This window comes from Nuphar pumila, chromosome 10 (assembly GCF_984573655.1).
Source record: "Nuphar pumila chromosome 10, dmNupPumi1.hap1.1, whole genome shotgun sequence".
NCBI classification, from domain to species: Eukaryota; Viridiplantae; Streptophyta; class Magnoliopsida; order Nymphaeales; family Nymphaeaceae; genus Nuphar; species Nuphar pumila.
The window spans coordinates 102,048,670-102,076,046 of record NC_143258.1 but is presented as its reverse complement, the minus strand read 5'-3'; the positions used below and the strand labels follow the sequence as shown (position 1 = coordinate 102,076,046).

The 27,377-nt window shown below is 37.0% G+C and overlaps 1 long non-coding RNA gene across 2 annotated transcripts; it reads left to right on the top strand.

The window, feature by feature from the left end:
- LOC149827654 (uncharacterized) lies at positions 1–26,650 on the top strand. 2 transcript variants are annotated; one of them, XR_016434929.1, is made up of 3 exons: positions 1–230; positions 1,367–1,447; positions 26,205–26,650. It is a non-coding gene; the product is annotated as an uncharacterized LOC149827654 (long non-coding RNA). The 2 variants fall into 2 exon arrangements; XR_016434930.1 differs by lacking the exons at positions 1–230; positions 1,367–1,447 and adding an exon at positions 8,835–9,585.
- The last annotated feature ends 727 nt before the right edge of the window (positions 26,651–27,377 follow it).

Here is a 27,377-nt window from a genome sequence, read left to right as displayed (position 1 = left end):
ATCTGGGTCGAATTGTGTTCTCGGATTTCTTGGATTTGAGTTCAGACTTCAGAGTCTTGTTGTGGGGATAGATGGCTAAGAAGATCAAGTCTGATGGCAGTGGTATTGATGAAGCAAGCAGAGCCATGTACACCACCTTCTGCAATGCTGCAAATTCCCTCTCTCAGCTTTACACTCTGGCCGAGGGTCAACAGAAACTGGCGTTCCAAGCAGGGGAGCGCCATGCCTTGGTATTCGAATCCTCCCTTTGTTTCTCACATATATATTTCAATCAATATAGAGACCACAACCCTACTGGATTATCTTCAAAACCCACATTTTTTTTTCAAATTTAGGTTCATTTTTCTTTTCGTTATTACCAATTGGTATATATTGATGGCCCACCACATAACATATTTTTGTATATATATTAATTGGTTGTCTTGGTTATTGTTTATTTACAATAAAAATTAACATAAATTACATCTTTCTTTCTTTTTATTATATAAGATTAGTGTGTGTACATGTTTCCTTTTTGGATTAGTTAATTATCCAGTAATGTATAAGTTCCAGACCATTTATCTTCCAGACCGTCCAGACTCCTTTAAAAAACATATTTGCATGTGTTTTTTACTTAGTCTAAACCCCTAAATGCCATCTCTATGCTTTATTTCGTAGAAAACATGTATTTGTTTAAACATTTTCATATTTAGATGTGTTTTTAGCTCAACAAAAAAATCAACTGTTCATGTTACACCAAAAACTTGATTAACTAAAAATAAAAAATTATTGTTAAATTGATTTGATCCAAATCATGGTCCTTAGTGAATAAGTAATAATAAACACATCTATAGGTTTGGATTAAACCAAAAACACATGCAAGTGAGCTTTTTAAAGGAGTCTAAGACGGTGGAGATAAATGGTCTGAAACCTGCACATCACTCATTAATTATGAGTTGCTTTTATGTTGTGTGTGTATGTATATGAAGAATGCAAACCAATTGATCAGCTCAACTATATTACATACATGTCTTTGAACTGCAGTATGCGTTGGCGTGAGTTGGACGCTTATTAGCGATTTGGGAAAAGGATGGCCAGTTTAGTTCTTTTCTGTGTTTTTTATTTGAAATTTTAAACAGTTATTTCACCATGACTTGTTCTGTCTAGCATTATGTTGTAAAGGCATTTTATAAATAAATATGCTACTTCATGGTATTGTTCTACAGAGATGTGAATCCAAAAGTCGTTTTAGGTGATTAAATTGCAGGTTTATGTGCATCTTAAATCAAGTTATTCACTGCCATGGAAGATTTTATGTGTTCCTGTATATGTGTGCATATACTTTCAAGTTTCTTTTGAGGGATTGACATGTATGCTGTTTCTTTAGGAGAGACTATACCAGTGGATGTTGAGGCAACAGGAGGATGGGAAAAAAATTACTGGGGCAGATGTTGTCACTCATCTTCAGGTTTGGATCGCTTAGGTCATAGCTTTTTGGATGCAGAACTTCATAGGCTGGTATAGTTCCTTTAAATGTCATGGACTCATAGTTTTAGTATTGCCATTATCTTGCTCTTTTTTCCTGCAAAGTGATTGTTCACATGCCTTTTCTTGTTCACTTTGTTTTTGAATTTTTCTTTAATTGTTATGTTTTTCCTATTTTCTCATGTATTCTTAAAGATTATCATCTCTTATCTTGGAATTGTTCGGGGCACTTCTCTTGAAGGTGGTGTGCGGATGGAAAAGGGCGATCAGCATTTTAACTGCATTAGTCCTACGTTGTGGTCATGGAGGATCAGATGTTGACCATTTGAGGATGGGAAAGCATGATCAGCATTTTAACTGCATTAGTCCTACATTTTGGTCATGGAGGATCAGATGTTGGCCATCTATGGCCCTTGGATTTGAGAATGCCCATAGCTGAGATGGAAAGATGTTAAATGTTAAGAATCTAAGCCTTTCCATCAAATGGCTAATTTTCATTGGCACTAACTTTTGGTTTCTAATTTGTGGATGAGATCATAACTTTACATGTTCAACTCATTTATAAGCTCATATTATACTCACGTAAGTTCTACTTATTGAACATGGTATTCGGATAAACCAACTTTGAACTTTACCATTCCAAGAAAATTAGAATGTGACTACTACAAGCATGATTTGTCTAAACTCAGGTTTTTTCCTATTTGAATCGTTCTAGTTTCTAACATTTTTCAGTTGTATAGCGTTGCAAATGTTCTGTTTTCTGCATTCAAACTTTCAAGTTGTCATTTTTAAGGGAATAAAATGTGGAGGAAAGATATTGGGTTCTTTTGAGTACTAGCATTCTGTGGAGTTCTTTTTCTTGATATCTTCTAGAGATGAATCTTCTGGAGGTTTGAAGGGTATAAATTGTCTCGTTGTTGATGTTGGTGGTTATCTGATGGAATATGATTCCCTGCATAAGGTTATTTTCTTCCTTATTCTGGCATAAGTATTTGGCTATTGATTAAGGTGCCAATATGGTTAAAAATGGTAGGGTTACCAAATACACAGAGCTTTCTTCATACAGATGGTCATGTTTGGGGGGTTCACTTACAAATTTGAAGTTATGGTATGAACTCCACTTCTTTACTGAGATATCCTCTCATCAATTGATCTGTTGAAGAATTTCTGGCCCTTGTTTGGTTGAGTTTGAATCCTGTCAAGTTGGTTGAAGCCAGTTATTATAGATAAACTTCAGAGCTGACCACCAGGTTTACACATTTAGGACAACAGAACAATATTTTTATGTTATGTGAGGGCAACTGGAGTTATTAGCTTGTTATCTTGGCTGAAATTACCTATTCTCTTCATTTGCTAGGAGAAAGTATCATATCAGAAGGGTGGCTAAATGGCTATCTCATCCATGGCAACTGAACACTTCCGAATGTGTAAGATATTTAAACTTTTGGGTGATATTGAATGAACTCATAGGAGTATACTTGGTTGCATTCACCCTTTTGCATATGCATTTGTCTATAACCAGTGGTTCATCCAATAATGAGATTCATGATGCTTTTCTCACAACTGAGCATTTTCCTTGGAGCAATATTGTGAAAAGCGTTCAGGCGTAGCGTAGCGCTCCACCAAAAACTGAAGCGAGGCATAAGCCTTGAGACATAAAGCGTAAGCCTCAAATTAAAAAAAAATACTTAAAAAATATCTACAAAAACAAATAAATAAAAGAAATGCTTTATTGATGAAACAATGACTAATAAGAAATAAAAAATCTCAAATAAATACTGAAAAACATGAGATTAACATGTAAAGGTAACATTGATGCAACAACTTGAACTATGTAAGTATCTAAGAAATAAAATATGAGCATTCAATAATCAACAAAATTAACTATGCATGCTTTCACTGAGAAATAAAAATTCAGACTATATTGCAGAATATACATATATATACATATAATTGTATATATAGATATTCAATTATTCATAACATATCAGTATAATCAACAAAATATGAATTCAGCCTTTCATAGAAAAAATCACATAAGCACAATAATTGTGCATATATCAACAAAATTAACATGCTTTCGGGCTTTTATTGAAAAAATTAATCAACAAAATTAACTATGCATGCTTTCACAAAAAAAAATCAACTAATAAAAATTCAAAAAAATAAAAGCATACAAATAACAATCAAAAGAAGAGGGAGGAGGCTAGTGAAAGGGAGGAAGAATGGGGGAGAAGAAGAAGAACATGTGAGAAGAAGGGAGGAAGAACATGGGAGAAGAATAGGGGAGAAGAGAAAGAAACAATGGAGGAAGAAGAGGCAGAGGAAGAAGATGGAGAAGAGAAAAATGAAGAGGGTGAGAAAGAAGAAAGGAGAGGAAGAAGAGGGGGCGAGAAGAACGGGGAAGAATGGAGCAGAGAAGAAGAAGCAGAAGAAGAGAGAGGGGGGGGGGCATATGGTACTTGCCATGAGCTTCTTCTTCTTCTTCTTAGAGATGAGACACTAGAGAGAGGGAGATACGAGAGAGAAGATGCAAAGAGAGGGAGAGTTGAGAGGTGAGAGAGAAGAGGAGAGTTAGGAGGCAAGAGAGGGAGAGTGAGAGGCGAGAAAGAGGGAGAGGTGAGAGGCCCGACCTTAATTGGGGTCGGGCTCAGCCCCAAATAATGGTCAAATGGGGGCTTTGAGCCCTATTTGACTCGATTTAACGAGGCGTGCGCTTCGCTCTAAGGCATGCGCCTTAGGGCCTTTATGCAATTTACTTGCTCCTCAAGGCAAAAAGGGCCTCGCCTTGGGGTGAGGGCTCGCCTTGTTCGCCTTGAGGTGCGTTCTTAACAACATTGCCTTGGAGTTTGTGTTTCACCTTGCATTTCATGCCTTTGATTTGGTGGACAAGGTTTATTTTTGGTCTCTCTCTCTCTCACATACACACACATCTTGGTTTCATGCTTGCAGGAGGAAGATGTACTCAGCTCATTGTTATTTCTGTTTGTTTATGAAGAATATAATCTGGTATTCTTTTCATAATTTGGCTCTACTAGTGATATGACCATTTGTTTTCTGCAGAAAAAGAATATTTTGGTCTCTTGGATTATTTGGCAAGAAAAAGGGATTTCTACACAATGGAACCTCTTGTTATTTAATGATATTCTTTAAGGTTCAGCTAGTGCCTGGTTCAAATATAAACAAAAAATAAAATCAAATTTTTCTTTACAGTTAGCCTTCAAAAAGGTCCAATTCTGTCTTCTTCAGTGGTTTACCAAAAGCTATCCACTTCTCAAATCTGACCTATGTTGATTATCTTGTTTTTCCTTTTCCAGGAAAGCTGCTTTTCAGCCTTTTTTAGTTTAGAGAATTCATATCTGTCCAGATCTGTAGAGCATCAGAGAACCCTTTTGTTGTTTCATTCAAAATCCTTCAACATATACTGTTGACGGGTTTGTCCTTTTTTCCACAGATTCTGTCATTTTTCTTGGTGACTTCTGTTCTTATCTTTTCTTGCATGGAGTTTCCAAAAAATATTAGTGAATGAGAATTATCATCTCACAATCATCAATAAGAACCGGGTTAAGCCAACCACACTTGCTGGTTTTCCAATACTGAGAAATGTGTTGAAGGAATGGGGTTTATGTGATTATTTCCTTGAAAAAAATGCTCCCATTGTTGCAATGTATGATAAGTTCTACGTCCTAGCCAAGGACTATGAACTTGGTTTATTAATATCTTGCATGCAAGTTTGTAAATTCATGACTTGAAAGAGGTGATTACATTTCATGCAATAACAATCTAATATGGTTCCTTGTAAACCATTTGTAGGAACAGATTAATCAGTGAATTTGTACTGTGGAGACTTTGTGCTTGTAGTGTCATACATTGTTGGAGTTCCACCGTCAATGTTATTTATCATGAAGAGTAGCGTTTAAGTTTCTTATGGTATCCTCTTGACCCTTAGCAAAATGCCAAGAGTTGATGTTGAGGAAATGCAAATTTTCTTTTCCGTAGATAGATCTGGTGTTACTAACTCTGAGCTCCCTTATGACTGCTGTCAAAGAAAGAGAATTTCCTTTGGACATCAAAACTTCTGCTCATGTACCAGGTTTTTATTGTCATTACATGGGCATAGGTGTCATATGGAGTTTAGTTATAGACAGAAGCTTGACAAAAGTCATTACTCTCAAAGTAACTCATGTTGCACATACACAATCCTGGCGTCTTTTTATCTTCTTTGTCATTGACATCTCTTGTATCTAATACAAACGGCTGCCATATTATGTCCATCATCCAATTCATGCATGAACAATTTCTACAGATTTTTTATGGGCTTCTTTCTGGTTGTCCGGTTCATTTGGCATGTACCTATGTTACATGAACACTTCACTTAGCATGTGTATCCTGTACCGACACGACACAACACTTGGACACTTCACGGGCACAATACGACACTTCATCAACATAGTCAAACCAGTTTCACACATAGTCAACATTGTGTCATTAACTTTATCTATTTTCTTGTGTGATCTTATTTACTTATTTTATATTCACTTGAATTATTTTTCTTTTAGAAGGTCATCAATTACATTACATTTCAATTTCAACTTTGTTAAATATTTGATGTTCCTAATTATAGTGATTTTAAACTGTTGTTTTATACACACACACATCTATGTGTATGTACGGCTGTGGCCCCGTATCATACTAAGCGTATCGGCATCGTATCCCACACCCGCATCCATATCCATGTGACATAGGTGCATACATTACTTGGTCACGTCAATCACAAATTTCAACAGCTTGATGTTTGGAACATTTTCTAACACAAGTTCAACAAGCATTCATTGTTGGTGCAGTCAATATATATTGAGATTACTTCCACTTTGAAATGGTTCTCTTTACCATCTATTCATATAATAATGGCAACAGATTTGATTTACTTTTTCAAGGAACTAGATTACATTGGAGGAGCCCCATCAATGCCTCTTGGATGTCAATGGCAAGAGCCATCAAATTTCAACTCTTGTATGTATCCTAATCCAAGCACTCAAAGTGATAGTGATTCCCTCGGGTTGGGAGTGGATCAGAGCCAGGGGCCACTAAATTCAGAGCAAACAAGGCAGTCCATGTGTGTGAGGGGTCTCTCAAGTCCTACAAGGAATCATGTTCAACTTGGTCACTTGGCATCACATGCAAGATGGGCAGGACTCGGTGTTGGCTTAGAACATGGAGTTTTTGACTCCGAGCATGGGCATTATTACAGTTCACCAAATCAAATGGGCATTAGTGGCTTCTCTGTGCAGATTTTTCCAAAGCATGCCCATCAAAATCAAGATGTTGGCTATGTAGATTTCCATGAGTCGGCGATGGACATGTACTAGGAAGTCCTTTCTCATGGATGTCATTCATACTATGGTGGGGAGCTTCTTGGTAATAGAAATGCTTGTTTAAGAGCTTTAGGCTATAAGCCATGTCGCTTAGCATGTGCCTTATTGCTACTGCACATTGGGTTACTGCAGATGGTGGTTAAGAAAGCAGCCACATTTGACTTTTTCCAAGAGGCTGTGCTTCTTGGAAAGATCTATATGGTACTGAAGGGAAGAAATGATTTTATTTAGTGTACATATCATCCAATAGAGTATGATTCTGACTTGGATTGAGAAGAAGCAATTTTTCCTATGATGGTGGAATTGCTATTTGGTTCTTGTTGAAATTTGAAATGAAAGTCCTGCTCGTGTGCGATGTCCTGATTGTTTTTTATTCTTCCGTTTACTGTTGAAATTCTTGTAATCCATAATGGTTGTGATTGAAGTGCAGACAATTTTCTTTTTCACATTAAAAGTTCAGTTAAACTTGTCTTTTTCTTTTGGGTTATTTACAAAAACATACCCAGTTTTTTAATAATTCAAACTCATACTTAATAAATGGTATAATTCAAATCATACCTAGTTTCCTCCTTGTTTATCCAAATACATACTCACCAGAATTATTATTGTTTTAACTATAATTAATAATCTTTTGTTATAAAATTTTACTCAATTTACCTTCGTTAAATCTCTCTCATGAGGGTAAATTTGGTAAAATTTTAAATCGACAGATTATTAAATATATTTAAAACAATAACAATCACGATGAGTATTGATTTTGAATAAGTGAGCGGAAAACTAGATATGATTTTGAATTACATCATTTATTAGGTATAACTTTGAATTACAAAAAAATCTGGGTTTGTTTTTATAAATTTTAGACTTTTTATTCATGTTAAGGTGACTTTCAAGGAATCTGCCTTGATGAGAAGCGATGTTTACCAAAAAGATGGAAATAATTTGTTCTAATAATGGTGCATCATACTGTCATCTTGAACTTGGACTCAAAACTGGGTGGTCACCACCTCTCAGAGCGATCAAGTAAAACAATGTTTGGTGTCATGTCTGGCGGTCAAAGTAGCTAGCGTGTCCTATACAGGGGACATGCGTTACTTGCCTGTTCATTGGCATTTTATTTGTCACGGGGATATTCGATTTTAGCTCCAGTATCATGTTCTCTTGGTTACTAGTCATATTAAAAACTTCATAAAAATGGATGCATCCCTGTATCAGCACCGGATTCATGTGACAACATTTTTCATAAAACGTTTTACCTGACCGGCACTCGTCTCTACACAGAAAGGTTGTGTAAATTTGGGCGAGAGGGTCCTGTCAAACGCGTTTACAACCACAAAACCCATACCTCTGTACAAGTGGGACTCACAGGGTGGGTTTTGTGGTTGTAAAAGCTGGGTGAGATTGCTAATCTCTCCCAACGTTTGACAGGATCCTCTCTCAAGTTGGGAACATATTCTTTCTTGCCAAAGGCGTAGCTGGGGGGGGGGAGCCTTCTCTTGGGCTTTTGACCTGAGTGTGATATGGATCCAATCCATTTATTAGAAATGGGCAAACGGTGACCAAATCTGTGTTTGGTTTGGAAACTATGGTAAAGCCCTTGGGTCCTTCATGCCCACCGGAGAGTTCACCTGGCTTTGATCTTGTGGCAAGGGATGTCATTAGTGGATTTTGAACTTGTGACATCCCATCAACTTAGTGACATTCATAAGTCGCCTCTACCAGATGAGGGGAGCCCTTGTGGGCAAAGAGGTTGAAAATAAACTCTTGTGGGATTTGGGTGGTGAGGCCCACGTATTAAATGCGCATAACCACTTTCATGTCAAAATTCAATCGCTCACCCCCTCCCTCCTAATAAGCTCAGGAGGGAAAGTGCTTTTTCATAGTAGGGTCTTATCCTCAGAGTTTTATGCTGCCGGTAAGAAGACGATCATAGGTCCAGGCACGATTTTTTCTCGTTATAAATTAAAAAAAACAAAGTGAATTTATTTTGATGGGAAATTTATGGCCAGGGCCTAACCTGAAACCCTCGATGCCTTACAAAATTCAGAGTTAATGAGAGAACGAATCCAATGCCTTCGTACGCCACTAGAAAAAGGAGACGGGCGACCGGTTTTTTTTGAGTGATCCCATTTGTCTGCTTCTGCTTTGGGAGGAGATTCATACGACAAAGACACTCAAAATGGCCACCTCCACTAACTGCGTGAGATAGAAGTTTTTCCTTCTCTCTTCCACTGAGACTCGTACCCCACAAAAAAAAAACCAACAGAAACAGGCAAAGAGGGATCGGGTTGATTTTGGGGTCACATCTATGGCCTGAAAATCCTTGTTGGTGTTGATGCTTCTTGTTGAGGATGTGATTCCATGAGAGATTTCCCCTGCAAGTTTCTGTTTCCTGGTTCCAACTGGCTTCTAGAAACCCCCCTCTGTGCGGGTGCTCTGGCACTTCTCTCTTTCCTGTGTTTTGTGCATCAAATAGCCTCCCTTCTCCTCCTCCGTTGAAAGTGGAAGGTACCCATCATGTTTCTGCTGTCCTGTCTTCGGTTTCTGATGGAGTGGGCAAGTTTGCTGGTGAGAAGGTTGAGGTGGAGGCCAATTGCTTAGATGGGGGTGCTCAGATTGTGCTCAAAAGTAGCTTGAAGAAAGATGGAATTTATGGTGGGGTGAAGGAGGATGGAGTGGACAAGGGGAGGGTGCAGTGGATGGATTTCCAAGGAGGAGAGTTGGTTGAGATCAGGGAGTTTGAGGCCAGGTCATCATTTCTTTTGGTTCATTTTTCTTGTATTTATTGCCTTCTTTTACTATATTTCCCCCGTCTTTTTCATTTTGATGGTACCAACTATGTGTTTTTACATAATTTCCATGAAAATGAACTTTTGTTGGCATGTATTTACCATCCCATGAATGTGAGTTACATCTTTTATGGTTTGTGTCTGCGTGTTGATTTCTTCTGCTTAACTGTCTGAAGTTTCTTCTTTATGGTTTGTGCTTGTATTTATTTCTTCTAAATAATTGTCTAGAAATTTTTGAAGAACAGTTTGCCCAAGATTATTTTGGACAACATACACTCAAAGAATAATGGTATACACATAAGTGGGAATTGGCTTTAGAAACTTGAAACTTTTCCAGTTATCCTCAAGAGGAAGTGATTGGATATTGGGTTTATGCCAATTTAGTTCCCCCCTTGAAGGTCTGTTGGTGATCCAAAGTACAGATAAAATATGACTCATTATCTTATTCCCTACATGGACAGATTCTCTTTCTCTAGAAAAGCCTGGCTTGTTAGAACTAAGCATAAACCTTGCGATTGAATTTGGAATTACCATGCGATGACCATCGTTTTAGTTGCCCCCTTGTTTATGAAGATCAGATATGATGACATTTTATAAATTGTTGGGCTTATCAAAGAGCTGGAGTTGTTTCATATGACTTTTCTAGTTGGTGTGACAGAAGTTGCATTCACGACAAAGAACAATGTTAAAATTGCCGTTTTGTCTTCTATTAGTGTCTTTCATGTTCTCATATTTCCTTTGATCACACCTATCTACCTTCTTTGCATACCCTAAAGTCATGACAAATATGAATTCTTGTAGAAATAGTTGATATAAAAAAATTGATACCTTTTGACTCATCAATGAGTTCTGGTTCATGGTAGATAAGGTGCATGCCTACATGCATCAGTTTGCACTAGGGATATTTTCTCATAGGACTCCCTCTCAGGTTCAACGCATATTTGAAGTTAGTGTCTCTGGTGAATCTCTTATTTAATTTCCTGTGCACCAATACATAGTTTTTTATTTGATGCATAGTTGGCAAACCCGGGAAGTCCACTCAGTAATCGCCTGAGTCGACCCTGATCAAATCCCAACTGGGTCATGATTCAGGACTGCCGATCCTGTTAGATTCTGAAATAGCACCAAAACCGATCTGCAAGAGGAAGAAGAAGACGCGGGATTGCGGGGCTGAATAGGTCACGTCTTTTCTCAAAGCATACATGACCTATTTTCATTCATTTATACATAAGATATAATGATTTTAATGGACATAATAGTCCTACAACATAAACGATATTACAAACTTGCCTCAATAAACACGTCAATCACGCAATATAGAGTTTGGGTCTGGATCAGATCCAAACTGATCCAACCCATTAGCACGATACTTTAATAGCCTCACTCAAGTTGTGCATGGTCCTATACCATGGACAACTTGTCCTTCAAAAACCAAAATTTGTTCTTCGTTAGCCCCTTTATAAATAAATCTGCCACTTAATTTTATGTAGAAATGAAGTGAGGCTCAATCTCTTTGTCTTCAACCTTTTGTCGGATGAAATGCTGATCTATCTCAATATGCTTCGTCCTACTGTGATAAATAGGATTAAACAATATTTTGATGGCACTTTGTTTGTCACATGATAAGGTAGATTTCAAGATTGGTTCCCCCAACTCATTCAACAAATGCCTTGTCCAAGTAACTTCAGCAGTTGCCGCAGCCACTGATCGATATTTAGCTTCGGTACTTGATCTGGCTACTGCTTTTTGTTTTCTACTGCTCCAGGAAACCAAGTTTTTCCCAAGAAAGATGCAATATCCCGAAACCAATCTTCTTTCATCAGGGTCTCCTGCCCAATCCGCATCAGTGTAAACAGTGATGGCATGCATACCTTTAATCTTCCAATTTTTCTTATATACAAGTTCATCTCCAACTGTACCTTTCAAATACCTTAATACTCTCTTGACTGCATCCATGTGTCCTAGTCGTGGTTCATGTATAAACTGTGAAACTTGGTTGACTGAATAAACAATGTCGGGGCGAGTAAAGGTAAGATATTGAAGCATGCCAACTATGTTTCGATATCTTGTAGAATCTGTGTAGAGCTCTCCATCCTGTGAACTGAGCTTTTGATGTAAAACACTTCCTCAACTATGTTTAGATAAAGGTTTGCAATCTTTCATACCAAACTTCCTCAACAAATCCAATGTATACTTGTGTTGTATTAGGATCAAGCAATCATCCTTCCTGTCCACTTTAACTCCAAGGAAATATTGCAAATCTTCAAGATCTTTCATCTTAAACCTCTGACTTAAGAGTATCTTTATTTCTTCAATGTGATTCATTGAGTTCCCTGTAACAATAATATCATCAACATATATCAACAACAAGGTAATTATACCTTTACTTTTGAAGATGAATAGTGAGTGATCTAAGAGAGATCGGTAGAACCCATGTTTTTGTATTTCTAAAGAGAAACTTTAAAACCACGAGCGTGAGGCCTGTTTCAAACCATTGATGACTCTTTTTAATCTGCATACATGTGTCCCTGATTCTCCTTCAACATATCCAGGGGGCTGCTCTATGTAAACTTCTTTCAAATCTCTATGAAGGAATGCATTCTTGACATCTAATTGACTCAATGTCCATTTATGCTCAACAACTAAAGATAATATAATTCTTATTGTCCCCATCTTGACCACAGGACTAAAGGTTTCATCATAGTCCTGACCATATTCCTGAGTGAACCCCTGTGCAACAAGTCTGGCCTTGTATCGTTCTATGGTGCCATCGGGTTTCTACTTAATTTTATAAACCCACTTCGAATCAACAACATTTTTATCAGTGGGTCTGGGAACAATTTCCCATGTCTGGCATTCATGTAGTGCTTTCACTTCTTCATTCATGACTTCAGTCCATGTATTTGATTTTAGAGCTTGATAAAATCCCACAGGATCATCATGCTTATCGATCTGAGATAAAAATAGTTGAAAATCCATAGAAAATTTATTGTAGCTGACCCACCTGTCAATAGGATGTTTGATTCTACCTTAACTCATGTTACCGTCAGTCACATGATTATCTTGTTTTATATGCGGACAAGAGAAGAATGTTTTCCTTTTCGCACATAGACATACGCTTTTAATTTATCAATATGAGGGGGTTGCAGGCCTGCACCTTCTTCAACATGTGGAGCTCCACCTTCCTGAACGCCGAGTCGACATAAGCTTGCTTGACTTGAGTCGATGTCATCCTCATCAACAAACTGTGTCTCCTGAATGCACTGAGATGAGCAATCACCATTGGCATTGACAAATAAATCTGCATTCAGCCATGGATGATAAACTTCTGCTCTGGGGATTCTTTAGCAGAGATTGAAAAATACGTCACCAAAATCATTCTCATCAAACACAACATTTCTTGAAAGTTTAATACGTCTAGTCACAGGATCATAACATCGATATCCCACAAACTTGCACTTGGAAGCCTTTGGCTGAAATTTATTTCTGAGGGAATCGTCAATATGAACATAACAAGTGCATCCAAAAACACGCAGAGCATTGTAATCCGGATGAATGCCAAAAAGAGAGAAATATGGGGAATTATTTTGTAAAACTGTTATGGGCAGACGATTTATAATATAAACCACTGAATGAAATGCTTTCGTTCATAAGCTAATAGGAAGATTGTTGTCATGCATACTCATAGCAGTCTTAACAATATGTCTATGCTTTCTCTCAGCGATCCCATTTTGTTGAGACGTATGTGGACAAAACACTCTAAGCTTTATTCCATTACTTTGGAGAAAATCAATAAAATCCTTTGAGGCGTAATCACCACATCCATTACATTGAAAATGCAAGATATTGGTAGAAAAGTAATTTTGGACAAAGGCATGGAAGCTGCAGAATAGGTGAAAGGCTTTAGACTTGTGTTTCATAAAGAATATTCAAATGTAACGAGAATAACTGTTAATAAAAATAAGATGATATCTGCTGCTAAAAGTATAACAAATGGGGGAAGGACCCCAAACATCGGAATAAACAATTTCAAAAGGCTTTGAAGCTCTTTTATTGATAGAATAAAAGGGAAGTACATGACTCTTACGTATTTGACAACTGGGGCACTTTTTATCATTTTCCTCAAGAGTCAAACTTGACTTAGGAATTAATTCACTTGACACAAGTTTCTCAAGAAAATAACGACTGCAATGACCAAGTCGACCATGCCAAGGACTTGGCTTATTACATTTAGAAAGACTAAAAATAGACTCAGGACCTGACGAAGATGATATAGACTGAAAAGATTTAGACTCCAATGAAGGCTTCAAGGCAGAACTTGTACGCGCAAATAGATTTTCTTTGAAGATGTACATGTTTCCTTGTCGTTCCCCTTCAGCGAATGTCTCCTTCGTTTGAAGTGTTAAAATATGTATCTCTATCTTGTAATCCGATACATATTTTATACATGTAAAAGATACTACATATACATATATTATATATATGTATATGTATTATCTTTTATATATATAAAATATGTATTTCCTCATTATTAGCCATAGGGTTAGTTTAGGTATTTTCTGTATTTTTGCGCATATTCACATTACGAATATGCATGTAATTTTTACTATTTTATTCTTTTAATTTTTTCCTTTTTTTCTTTTTGACCTACCATGGGGGCTCAACCATATAGACGTTGGGCCCTTCCAACGGTCACAATTGTGACCGTTGGAGGGGTTCCAACGTCTATATGTTGGCCCCTCCAAGGCCTCTTGATGTATATAAATAGGGGCTCTCCCCTTTGTAAATTCCATGGCTTTGAGTCAAAGCCCAAGCTCCTAATAAAGTTCGAATATTTATTTTTATGCCTTTGATGCATTTGTGAGAATTTGTGATTTTGTGCTTTTATGTACAAGTGTTGTAAGTGTTCTTATTGTGCATATGTGCTATTCTTTTTCAAGAATATTGAAGTCTTGATCATAGTATCTTGTTGAAGATACTTTTACATGGTATCAAAGCCTCGTTTGAAGAAGAAGGTTCGCGTGTTTCTTCATTTTTGAGTGCCTCAAAAAATGTGCCTTCAAGCTATTGATTTTTGGAGTGGATCATCCTCTTCGGGCAATATTTTAAAAGCCTCCTTTATCAAGGAAGTCTTGAAAAACCCTTGAGGTACGTATTGTTTTTCATCATTTCTCCTCTCTAATGGGTGAAAAAGACTCTCATTTTTCTCTTGGGTTCAAACTCAATGAGTCCAACTATCATGTTTGGACCAGAAACATGAAAGCTCACATCAAAGAAAAAGGGCTTTGGGGCTATGTCCAAGGCTCGATTCTCGAACCAGAACCCAAGATAACCTTGCTAGAAAAAGGAGAGATAAAAATTCTTGAAGGTGATGAAAGAACAAAGGCTCTTGAAGAATATATGAAAAAGCATGAAGAATGGGAAATGAGGAATTTTAAAATCCTCTCTTGGATTTTTTCATCTGTAGAAACGAGAATTAATGCAAATATCATCAAGTTCAAAAAGGCTTCTCAAGCATGGGAATATCTTGAGAAGATGCACACCTCTAGTGACTTTTCCCATAAATACTATCTCCAAAAAAGGGCGCTGACGCTTTAACAAGGGGAGATGAATATAAGAGAGTGCTTTGCCGAGCTCTCTTCTATTTGGGATGAGCTTGCTATGTTCGAACCTAAGTGGAGTGGAGAAGCCATAGAGCTTCGCCATAAACAATTGAAAGAAGATAGATTTTTCAACTTTTTGAATGGGTTTAGGCCCGAATTTGAACAAATCCGATCTTCCCTTTTATCTGTCTTTACTTCCCCCTCTCTTGAAGATGTAATTACTAAACTTAGTGGGGAAAAAACTCGGATGGGTATAAGCAAGAACAACCCAAGTGTTCTATCTATACCTTTCAACAATGAAGAAAATGAAGGTGTTAATGCCGTCTCAAGACCAGGGAGCAATTTAAGGACCTACAAGCCCCCTCACTTCAAGAATCAAAACTCAAGTGGTCAAGGAGCAAATAGGGACTATAGCAAGCTTACATGTCACTTTTGTAAAGAGTCGGGGCACATTAAACCTATTTGCCCAAAATGGAAGAAATTTCTTGCAACGGCTATAACATCTCAACCGGAGGAACGACCATCATCGTCAAATGGGTCTCTTTTTCTTCAACAAATCGTATAAGCTTTACAACCTATTCTCAAGGGGGGCATTTCCGGAGCCGCTATGTCTTCTTTCTCACCTTCCGGTAAGATATCTTGGCTTCTAGATTCCGGTGCATCTTTTTACATGACTCCAAGTGCTTGTTTTCTTTCCGAGTTTTCCAAAAATTCTCTTCCATCTTTTGTCTCAACGGCGGATGGAACACCTCTTGAAATTAAAGGAATAGGCAATTTTGAAAAACAAGATTTGTTTATTCCAAAAATTTGTTTTATACCAAAACTAAATCTAAATTTACTTTCGGTCTCTCAACTCTCGGACCATGGTTGCGATATAAAATTCTCTACTAACAAATGTTGGATACAGGATCGTCTGTCCGGGAGGTTGATTGGGGAAGGCTCTAGGAGAGGAGACCTCTACTATGTTGATTTTCTTCAAGTTCTCAAGAATCAATTTTGTAATGTTGCTCAAAACAAAGATATTCATGTATGGCATAAGAGACTGGGGCATCCCAACAATGTTAAAATCTCTTATTTGCCTTTTATTAAACATTTTTGTAAAGAGGATTTTTTTATGTAATGAATGTATTCTTGAAAAAAATGAAAAGTATACCTTTTTCACAAAGATCCATGTCTACGACAAAACCCTTTGAAATTGTTCATTTCGATGTATGGGGCCCGACTCTTGTGATATCTAAAGGAGGATTCTCGTACTATGTGATTTTTGTGGACGATTATACTAGATTTTGTTGGATATATTTTCTTAAACATAAACATGAAGTGTTTTTAACATTTAAAACTTTTCATATGATGGTTTTAAATCAATTCAATGGAAGTTTAAAAATTCTTATACCTGACTCTGGTGGCGAATACCTTTCAAACGAATTCAAAAGTTATCTTGAAAGTTATGGTATCCTCCATAAAAAATCATGTCCTAAAACCCCACAACAAAATGGGTTAGCTGAACGAAAGCATAGGCATATCATTGAAACCACTAGAACCTTGCTCATTTTGCAAAATGTTCCAAAGAAACTCTGGGCTGAGGCAGCTCTTGCATCAGTCTATCTCATAAATAGACTTCCATCATAAAATTTGAACAAGATTTTCCCATTTGAAAAATTATATGAGAAAAAACCTGATTATAGCAGGTTAAGGGTTTTTGGATGTAAATGTTTTGTTCTTACTGATAAAAACGACAAACTTTCCCCAAAGGTCATTTCTTGCGCCTTTCTTGGTTATTCCGAAACCCAAAAGGGTTTTCGATGTTATGATGTTAAAAATGACAAATTATATGTTTCCAGAAATGTAAGCTTTTTGGAAAATCTTAGTGGTTTCGAAAACCTTGAATCTAACGACGAAAACGTAGATTAAATTTTTCTATTTGATCTGGTAACTGAAAGTGATGATACTAGTGATAATGAGTCAAATCAGAATGACTCAAATGATAATGAAACCAGGGAAGCCAGTCCTGTGTCCTCCCCATTTCCTCAACATGACGATGAGGAGCCTCCTAGGGATCCCATCATCTATACTCATCGAGATAGAAACACCTTCAGAAGTGCCCTTGAAAGATATGATGATGCTAGTAGGACTGCTCCTCAAGGTGAGGAGAACCTTCGTAGGACCGAAAGACATAGAAAACTCCTTCTAGGTATATCTCATCTGAATCCTTCTCACCTAAACATAGAGCCTGTCTAAGCGCCATTCATTCTTATATAGAACCTAGAAACTTCGAGGAAGCACGAAAATGTCCTGAATATATAGCCGCCATGGATAATGAACTCGGAGCTCTGAGAAGAGCCAAGACATGGGAATTTCATGACCTTCCTAGAGGTAAGAAAACAATAGATTGTAATTGGGTATTTAAGGTTAAGACTAAGAGTGATGGATCTCTTGAGAGATATAAAGCTCGATTGGTTGCAAAAAGATATAGTCAAGAATATGAGATTGACTATGAGGAAACCTTTGCTCCTGTAGCTCGAATGATCACTGTCCGATGTCTTATAACTATTGTCTTAATCAACAAGTGGAACATCTATCAAATGGATGTTAAAAATGCCTTTCTAAATGGAGATCTAAATGAAGAAGTTTATATGGATGCTCCACCCGGAATTGAGACTCCCAAAGGGAAAGTGCTTCGTCTTAGAAAATCACTTTATGGTTTAAAACAAGCCCCCAAGGCTTGGTATGATAGGTTTAATTCTGTAATGATAGAAAATGGTTTTTCTTCCTGTTTTACTGACACTGCTTTGTTTGTTAGAAAATCCAATGCAGGGATTGTGATCTTACTGTTATATGTGGATGATATGCTCATCACTGGTAGCGATTCTAACAAGGTTAAGAGTATAAAATCAATTTTGAAAGATAAATTTGAAATGTCTCATTTGGGTTTTCTAACTTATTTTTTGGGTATTGAAGTAGCATACTCTCATAGAGGGTATTTCTCAGAGTTACCGGAAGCACCCCTATAGAAGGGGGAGCGTGCTTTCCCGATACGCGCTTCAGAAGTGCAAAACGTCGCGCTTCCGAAACGCGTGGGGAAGCACATATTTCAATTGGAAAGCGCATACCCCTTTAATGGGGTACGCACACCCCCATTAAAGGGGTACGAAGGGGCGAGTTTACAGATTTGTCTTTTTTTTAAACTTTTTTTCCAAAAAAAATTAAAAGAACGAGTTTTTTAAAAAGGGCAAAAAAGAGATTTTGAAAAACCCGTGAAAACAAAACCCGAAAGGGCTTTAGGGTTTTTTCACGCAGCTCAATCCGAGTTTCCTCCCTTCTTCTCTCCTCTCTTTGGCAACCGATCGGCGGAACCCAAAATCCGGCGACCTTCACCAACATCCGACGACCTCCACGACGATGAATCCATTCAGGTACGTACTCTCCTCTCTCCATCTCTTCTCTCCGTATCTCCCACGACCTCTCTCTTTCCATCTCTTCCCTCCATCTTTGTTCTCCCTTTCGTTGTCAGGGAACAAGCAATCCTTCTGCAGTCATACAATATGACATTTAGGTTATGAATAGCATGACGAAATGGGAATATCTTTTACACTCTTTGTCGGTTCTGCAGAATTGCTTATTCATGTGCATGCTGTTGAAAACACTTTATTCTATCTATGTTTATCATTATTTATTGGGTTGCTTATAGCTTACTGTTGCCTTGTAACCGTAACCTTGATTTTCTGAAAACAGAAAGCTCATCAGTTTTATTTTCTGAAAGTTTTGGTCCTTGGAGATCTGATTCTCTACCTAGGGTTTGGGACATCATTGTCTAACTTAATTTTATTTTGGTGCACTTTCTGGAAATCTGAGATTTGTGTGGCTACTCAGAGGGCGTTAAGGTGGGGAAATAAGGTCAGTCAATGAGTTTAGACTTTAGACCTGTTTCGACCCATCCAAATTGTTTCCCCCAAATGGTGGGCATGTATTTCGCGTTGATGAAGAGTTTTCAAGTGATATAGGGCTGGTGTCTGACCTGTGTGAGGTTCAACTCGTGAGTAGAGGTTTGTGTTGCAGGTTTGATCCCTTCATTCTCTCTAGAAGGTACATTTAGGGAATAGGGGATTATTAGAGACTATTTGTTTCATTTTCCTGTTGCAATAACATGGTGGTCTTTATCTTTTGTGTTATCAATACGATGGTGATTTATATTCTTATGTGAGTCCCATGAAAGAAAAAAACAACATATTGGTTGAGAAGCATTTCACATTTTATGTTTTAATTAAGTTTATTTGGTCATCTTTCTTATTTCATATGGAAGCTGCACAAAATCTAATGGTATAGTTGTATGACTGGTAGGGATCTAAGTCCTCACGCAGTGGTACTTTGAAGTTCAAAAAAATTCTGTTTTAATATTTGGGTTTATTACATGGTATAAGTAGTCCCATGCTTCCCGCTTCCTAAAATTTTGAAAGTGCCTCGCTTCCCGCTCCCGCTTTTCGTATCGCTTCTCGCTTCCGCTTCTTCAACTGGCAACCATGGTATTTCTTATCTTAAACTAAGCTTGCTTCTGATATCATTGATAGGTCAGGTATTACAGATGAAAAGGTTTGTGAAACTCCTGCTATAGTAGGAGCTAATATGAAGATTGATGATGGTGTTCCTCTTTCGGATCCTACTCCCTACATACAGTTTGTAGGATCATTGATGTATCTGAGTATTACCAGACCAGATATCTCTCATGTTGTCCATACGACAAACCGGTTTTAGCATGCACCAACATCAGTCCACATGAGTATCATCTCGCGAGTCGTAAGATTACATAAAGGGTACTCTAAATAAGAGAGTTTTCTGTCATCTTCTTCTAATTTAAAATTAATTGCTTATACTGACTCTAATTGGGGAGGTGACCCAAATAACTGTCACTACACTATTGGTTTTTGTGTGTTCTTAGGAGAGTCACTGATTTCGTAGAGATGTAAGAAGCAACAAAAAGTTTCTCTATCCTCCACTGAAGCTGAATATCGTGCCATGACAACTACTACCATGGAGATTGTATGGATTCGTCAGGTTTTGGAAGATATGAGAATTGTCATAAAATCATACTTTTCACGAGCGGACTAAACACATTGAGATGGACTGTCACTATGTTCGAGAAGCTTATCTAAAAGGAGTCATAGATATTCCATATGTAACTTCAGAATATCAGTTGACAGATTTCTTTACCAAAGCGCTGTGTGCTCCAGGCTTCAACTTTCTTCTTGGCAATCTTTCGGTCATTTTGCCCTAAGTTTGAGGGGGGTGTTAAAATATGTATCTCTGTCTTGTAATCCGATACATATTTTATACATATAAAAGATACTACATATATTATATATATGTATATGTATTATCTTATATATATATAAAATATGTATTTCCTCATTATTAGCCATAGGGGTAGTTTAGGTATTTCTTGCGTTTTTGCACATATTCACATTACGAATATGCATGTAATTTTTACTATTTTATTCTTTTTATTTTTTCCTTTTTTTCTTTTTGATCCAGAGTTACCAGTCGAGGAAGCGGGAGCGGGAAGCGATACGGGAAGCGGGAGCGGGAAGCGATACGGGAAGCGGGAGCGGGAGCGGGAAGCAAGGCACTTTCAAAAATTTAGGAAGCGGGGAAGCGTGGGACTACTTAGAAGAAAATTCCGAAGCGAACCGGAAGCGACCTAGGAAGCGAACCAGAAGCGAAAAAATGAAAAAATGGGGAAGCGTGCTTCCCATAAATGAGAAGCACGTTTCCCATAAAAGGGAAACACACTTTCCATAAAAGGGAAGCACGCTTCCCAAAAAAATGGGGATACTTCCCCTCACGCTTCGAAAGCGCGACGTTTCGTGCTTTCGAAGCGCGCTTCCCCTTTTACCTAGGCGCTTCCGGTAATTCTGTTTTGACCTACCTTGGGGGCCCAACCATATAGACGTTGGGCCCTTCCAACGGTCACAATTGTGACCGTTGGAGGGGATCCAACGTCTATATGTTGGCCCCTCCAAGGCCTCTTGATGTATATAAATAGGGGCTCTCCCCTTTTTAAATTCCATGGCTTTGAGTCAAAGCCCAAGCTCTTAATAAAGTTTGAATATTTATTTTTATGCCTTTGGTGCATTTGTGAAAGTTTGTGATTTTGTGCTTTTATGCACAAGTGTTGTAAGTGTTCTTATTGCGCATATGTGTTATTCTTTATCAAGAATATTGAAGTCTTGATCATAGTATCTTGTTGAAGATACTTTTACATGAAGATCCTTGACACCCATAGAAGAGGGAGTGAATTCAACATAAGAATGTGTATCATCAAGTCTACATACAAAAATAATGTTTTTTTTTATATTAAGGGCATGGATGACACTTGAGAGATTGAGAGATGATTTTGACAAAGGAATGATCACATTTCCAACATGAGAGATATGATGGTAAGATCCATCTCTAGTAACTATACTACTATTATCAAATTAAAGAACTAAGCTTGAGAGTTTACCAACATCCCCCATAACATGGGTTGCTGCCCTTGAGGCAACATACCATAACCCTTGATCATTCTGCTTCAAGTGCAGCCCAGACAACGCAACCATCAAAAGTTGTTTTATATTTTCGTCAATCTTAGTAACATTATCTTCTTTCTTCGTCTCAGTGTTTGAGAACTTTGCTTTATTTGAAGGATTAAACTAGCAATTGGCCTTAATATGCCCCTTCTTATTACACAAATAACACGTTGAAACAACTCTTTTATTTTGATTTCTCGCATTGGAGTTGAGTGACATATTAGGCGTAGGAAGCAAACTCGGACCCACATATCTGCCTCGACCCCTTCCTCCTCGGAAGTTATTTCCTCCACGACCGCGACCAAAGGAAAATCCAGTAGCTAAAACATCATGAGAATCAGGTTGAGCACAATACCCTTTAATGACATCTCATACTGTAGAAGTTTTGCCCGTAGGTCTTCAAATGTGGGTAGTATGGGTAAACATAACAATGATGTCACCAATACATGGTAATCTGGCCCCAAACCATTCAATGTCTACTGCACTTTATCCTTGTCTTGTACTTCACATCCAATAATAGCTAGTTGATCGGTAATGGACTTCACCTTATTCAAGTATTCCATGATAGACATGATGCATTTTCTGAGGAGTTGGAATTCATGCTTGAGAAACAAAACTCTGGCTTCAGATATCTGAGAATAAGTTTGCGTCAATCTGGAATAGAAATCAACACCTCTTGCGATAAGGTAGAAGTGATGTAGGCAATCAATGCTTGATCTTTCTTCATCCAAGAAACATAGTTTGAATTCTGAACAATCTTGGAAGATGCAGCCCCTTGTGCGTCCTTTTCCTCCTTTGCGATAAATTCTGGTGGAGCTGGAATTGATCCATCCAGATGATCAAAGAAATCTTGACTCCTAATAAAAGGAACAAAATTTTGAATTATTCAGTTTTTTAGAAACAAACTGACTGAGAAAGTTTGATGACAATCCAGGTTGAGTTGAAGAGGAGTCCATGATCACGAAGAAAAGAAATATAAAACTAGCTTGACATGACTGTTCAGATTCAGTCCAAGAAAGAAGATTAACTTGTCACAACTGAATTCAGATCTTCATTGCAACTGCAGTCAGTTTGTCCTTTTTTTTTAAGACAAAAATCAGATCACGTCAATATGCAGATTATCACTTCAATATGCAGAAATCAAATCACGTCAATATGCAGCGTTTGATCAACGTCAATAGACTTATGACAAAAGAAAAAGAATATTTAGAATCAAAACATGACAATACTGAGATAGCATGGGAACAAAAATCTAAGATATTGTGGGTTCAGGGTTTAACCCACAACAAGACCAAAACATAATAGAGATTGAGGGCGTAGAATATTAGGATTTTGAGATTTGTGATCAAGAATTGTATTTCAGATGGGAATATGATCAAGATTTCAATACCGAGAAATGATCAACAATCGTATTTCAGATGAGAATACGAGAAAAACAGATTTTAAGAAATACGATGAGAATACGAGAAAACAAATTTTAAGAGAATTGTATTTCAGATGTGAATATGATCAAGATTTCAATATCGAAAAACAAACTGGTGCCCGATGAAGATTGATTTGAGAAAGAGAAAGGGAATCAAGAAATAATCAGAGAAGAAAAATATTTATTGACTGGAATCAGACAGTAATCTCTATGGTCATACCTTTTGGATACAATACCAAACTCTAGATCCAACCTTGCTCTGATACCATGTTAGATTCTGAAATAGCACCAGAACCGATCTGCAAGAGGAAGAAGAAGATGCGGGATTGTGGAGCTGAATAGGTCACGTCTTTTTTCAAATCATACATAACCTATTTTCATTCATTTATACATGAAATACAATGATTTTAATGGATATAATAGTCCTACAACATAAACGATATTACAAGCATGCCCCAATAAACACGTCAATCACACAATATACAGTTTGGGTCTGGATAAGATCTAAACTGATCCAACCCATTAGCACGATACTTTAATAGCCCCCATGATATAAATTTTTTTATGTATTTTATTATTTTAATGCACAATTCTTATATAAAGTCACTCGCCATGAAGAATCTAATATTGTTCAATGAAAAAAATTAATAATCATGTATAATTATATGTTTTTGTAACTTATCTATTGGCATATTAGCTTGAAGTTTAGTTATTTCCATATCCTAAAATGGAATTTGAATCTGAAATCTGAGATCCAAGATGAAATTGGATCCGAAATTTGGAATGGAATTTGGATCTGAAGTTTGAGATCCAAGATGAAATTGGATTCTGGATCCTAAAATGGGTTTTGGATCTGAAGTCTGAGATCCAAGATATAATTGGATTCTGGATCCTAAAATGGAATTGGATCTGAAGTCTCAGATCCAAAGTGGAGTTGGATTTTGGATCCTAAAAGTGGTTTTTGGATTTGAAGATCCAAGGTGAAATTAGGTTCTGGATCTTAAAATGGATTTTGGATCTGAAATCTGAGATCCAAGATAGAATTTGATTCTAGATCCTAAAATGGATTTCGGATCTGAAGTCTGAGATCCAAAAGTGGAGATTGGGTTCTAACTTTGGATTTGGATGAGGAACCTCAATCCCTTGTGCCTCATGTTTGAAGCTGTTTTCATTCTCGCATAGAGGATGGCCATAAGTTGATAACATTATGAGGCATGTCAATGTACCCCAAATAATAGGTCAAGTGTATCTCTATCACCTAAGACACACTTGATACAAAAGAAAATGTCTCTTACCTATCACAGATTGATTTCTTATATACTTCTTAATTTGCGGGAGTTTTACATTAGCTTGACATTTTACTGTAACTTTTATTCTGATTTCCTGGTGGCTTACAAAAGTTAGCTTTTGGGGTTTTCACTTCTATTAGGTTTAAAACTTCAAGTTTTTAGTCTTTGAATAAGAGAAATCAAGCTAAAATATGTGGCTGCCATTTTGCACACTGGTGCACATTCACAAATTTAACAATAAAAAAGGATTTTTGGGTAAAAAATCTGCCATAACTCTAAAGATGGCAGCAGAAAATCATGGGACATTTTTTTCCATTATGACCGCACCGTCATGCAACCATTTTCCTATAAGAAATGACCATCTATTAGGATGCTTGATGGCACTCTGTTCATGATTAAGACTAGAGAATTCTGACGTTCTTGCTCTTACATATTAAAATGCAGAATCATTTTGGTGTTGAAATTATCACTAGCATTCAAGAACTTGATTCGTAATTTAGTTAGCATCTAAGAAGTAGCTGTTGGCATATTTTCTGTACACTCATGTGTCTGCACACACACACACACACACACACACACACACACACGAGCGCATCCGCAACTGCATGCACACACATACACATATTCTGCAAAAACATTGTAAAATCTAATGTAGATATACAATTCTAATCACGTTTACTTTTAAACTTCCAAACTTTTCTTTTGAGTGCCTGTTCTCTTTCTTTTTTCAGAAATTTTTAGTTAAATGATATAATATTAGGTGGTGTATATTTGGGATGTTCTTGTTTTATAACTCTATTAAAATTTTAACTTAACTTTTTTGTAACAGAAAGAGAATTAAGTGTTAATTATCATAATTTTAAGGCCTTTGAAAAAGGTGATTTTCTCAGGGCATATCTTCAACCTGCTCCTAAAGCACTCAATTGTTCATGTTATTATGCTTGTGTTGGAAGATTTAAACTTGATGAAAATTATGTTTTAAGTCTGACTGGTAAGACAAATTGGGAGCTGGATGATGCCTGACTAGTAGACGAAGATTACATAATTTTATGAGCTATTAATAAGGGTTTTAGAGCAGGGTGAAGGGTAAAAAAGGCCTTTTTATCAGTGGGGCATTTCTTTTGTAAATGTCTATTTAAGCGTTCTTGTGAAGCCTTGATTTCAAGTCCTCTTTATGAATGGTCTGCTAAAAGTTACCCTTAACATTATTCCTTATCAGTATTCTCATCAGCAGGACTTGTTTAAGGGTATTTACTCCGTAGCACCCTTAGCGTTGAGATAGTCTAAGATTTTGGTATTAGACAATTGATTAAATCTAAAGTTTGGCCCCTTAAGTAATTTTCTAGAAAACCATCATGGTTTCCAATTACTTCTATACATATTATTCGAATCAGTTCAATCCATCCAAAGTACTTTATGCTAAAGCATCAAATTCAAAGCCCTTGAATTGCAAATGTGCAAGATCAAGATAGCGGCCCTTTGATGTTAGGTATTCTTCAAGATTTGGAGTAGTTGGTCCAATTCCCGATTTGTACAGGCTCCACCAGCATTGTGGAAATGCAATCTGAGTCCAGTCACTCATGTAAATCCCTGTTCAGAATCCATCATATGACAGTCATAATTATCTGTGTTTTACACTTTTTTATAAAATTTTCTTCGGTGATGATGGTTGAGTTTTCTAACTATTCTATTTCTTTGATGCAGTGACTGGGAAGATTCAGATGATGATGAAAACAACCACAGGTGCTTATGTGTTATCCAATGAGCCAATTTCTGTTTCTTGCAACATACCCAAGGCCTGTAATCATAAGTCACATTTTATTCACACTGTAATCTTTCTTTACAAACTGGTTTTGTCATACCAGACATTTTTCCATGAGCATTCCTTGGATTACATGATTTACCAGCACTTTGTTGGAAAATTCATGTTTGGGCCATTCATTCTTTTGTATGATGGTTCTAATCAGGTTGATGTGAGAATTTGAGTCCAAATCTACTTTTTTTTTTGTCGTCTTTTTGTTTGGGGGGCCTTTGCATGTTTTAACTTGGCTAATTTTAGTGTTAGCTACTGTTAAAACAGCACTGTATATCATTGCATACATCTCATCATCAAGTAACATTGACTTCCGAGAAAACTGTATCTGGAAAAAGATCGGCCTTAACTGGTTTTTGATGCTGCTTCTTATCTTTTCATTCTTCACATTTGCATGAACAAAAGCAGGGTGGAATCTGTCACCTGGGTACGGGTATGGATACGGAGGGTACAACACTGTAATTCAAAAAAACGTGGGTACTGGGACGTGGCTATATATATATCACATAAATACAAAATAAACTGAATATAATATATTATATACTGAAAACATATTATATATTTGAAATACATATTATATACTGAAAATATAATATAATATAATATAGGACACTCAAAATGGCATGTCCGGTACCCGTACCCGTGCCACCTAAAGTGGTGTGTCCTGGTAACATAGGATGGAATTTGATGGGTGGATCATTGCAGATTATTGTCTTATCCAAGTGGTCTGAAATTCAAGCCTTCGTGGTTATTCCTCAGCTTACTTAAAAAAAGAAAAAAACATCTGACTTCATTTTTTTTCTAAAATAGGATTTGTTTTTGCTGATGTGTCGTCTGAAATTTGGGTGTGCCTTACATGAATGCATGGTTGTCAAGAAGGGGAACAGAAGCAGGAAACGTTTTGGAAATCAGAAACAGGGAATGTCTCTCTCTCTCTCTCTCTCTCTCTCTCTCTCTCTATATATATATATATATATATATATATATATATATATATATATATATATATATATATATATATATATATGATAGTTCTGTACCATGATACCATACACTGGTACACA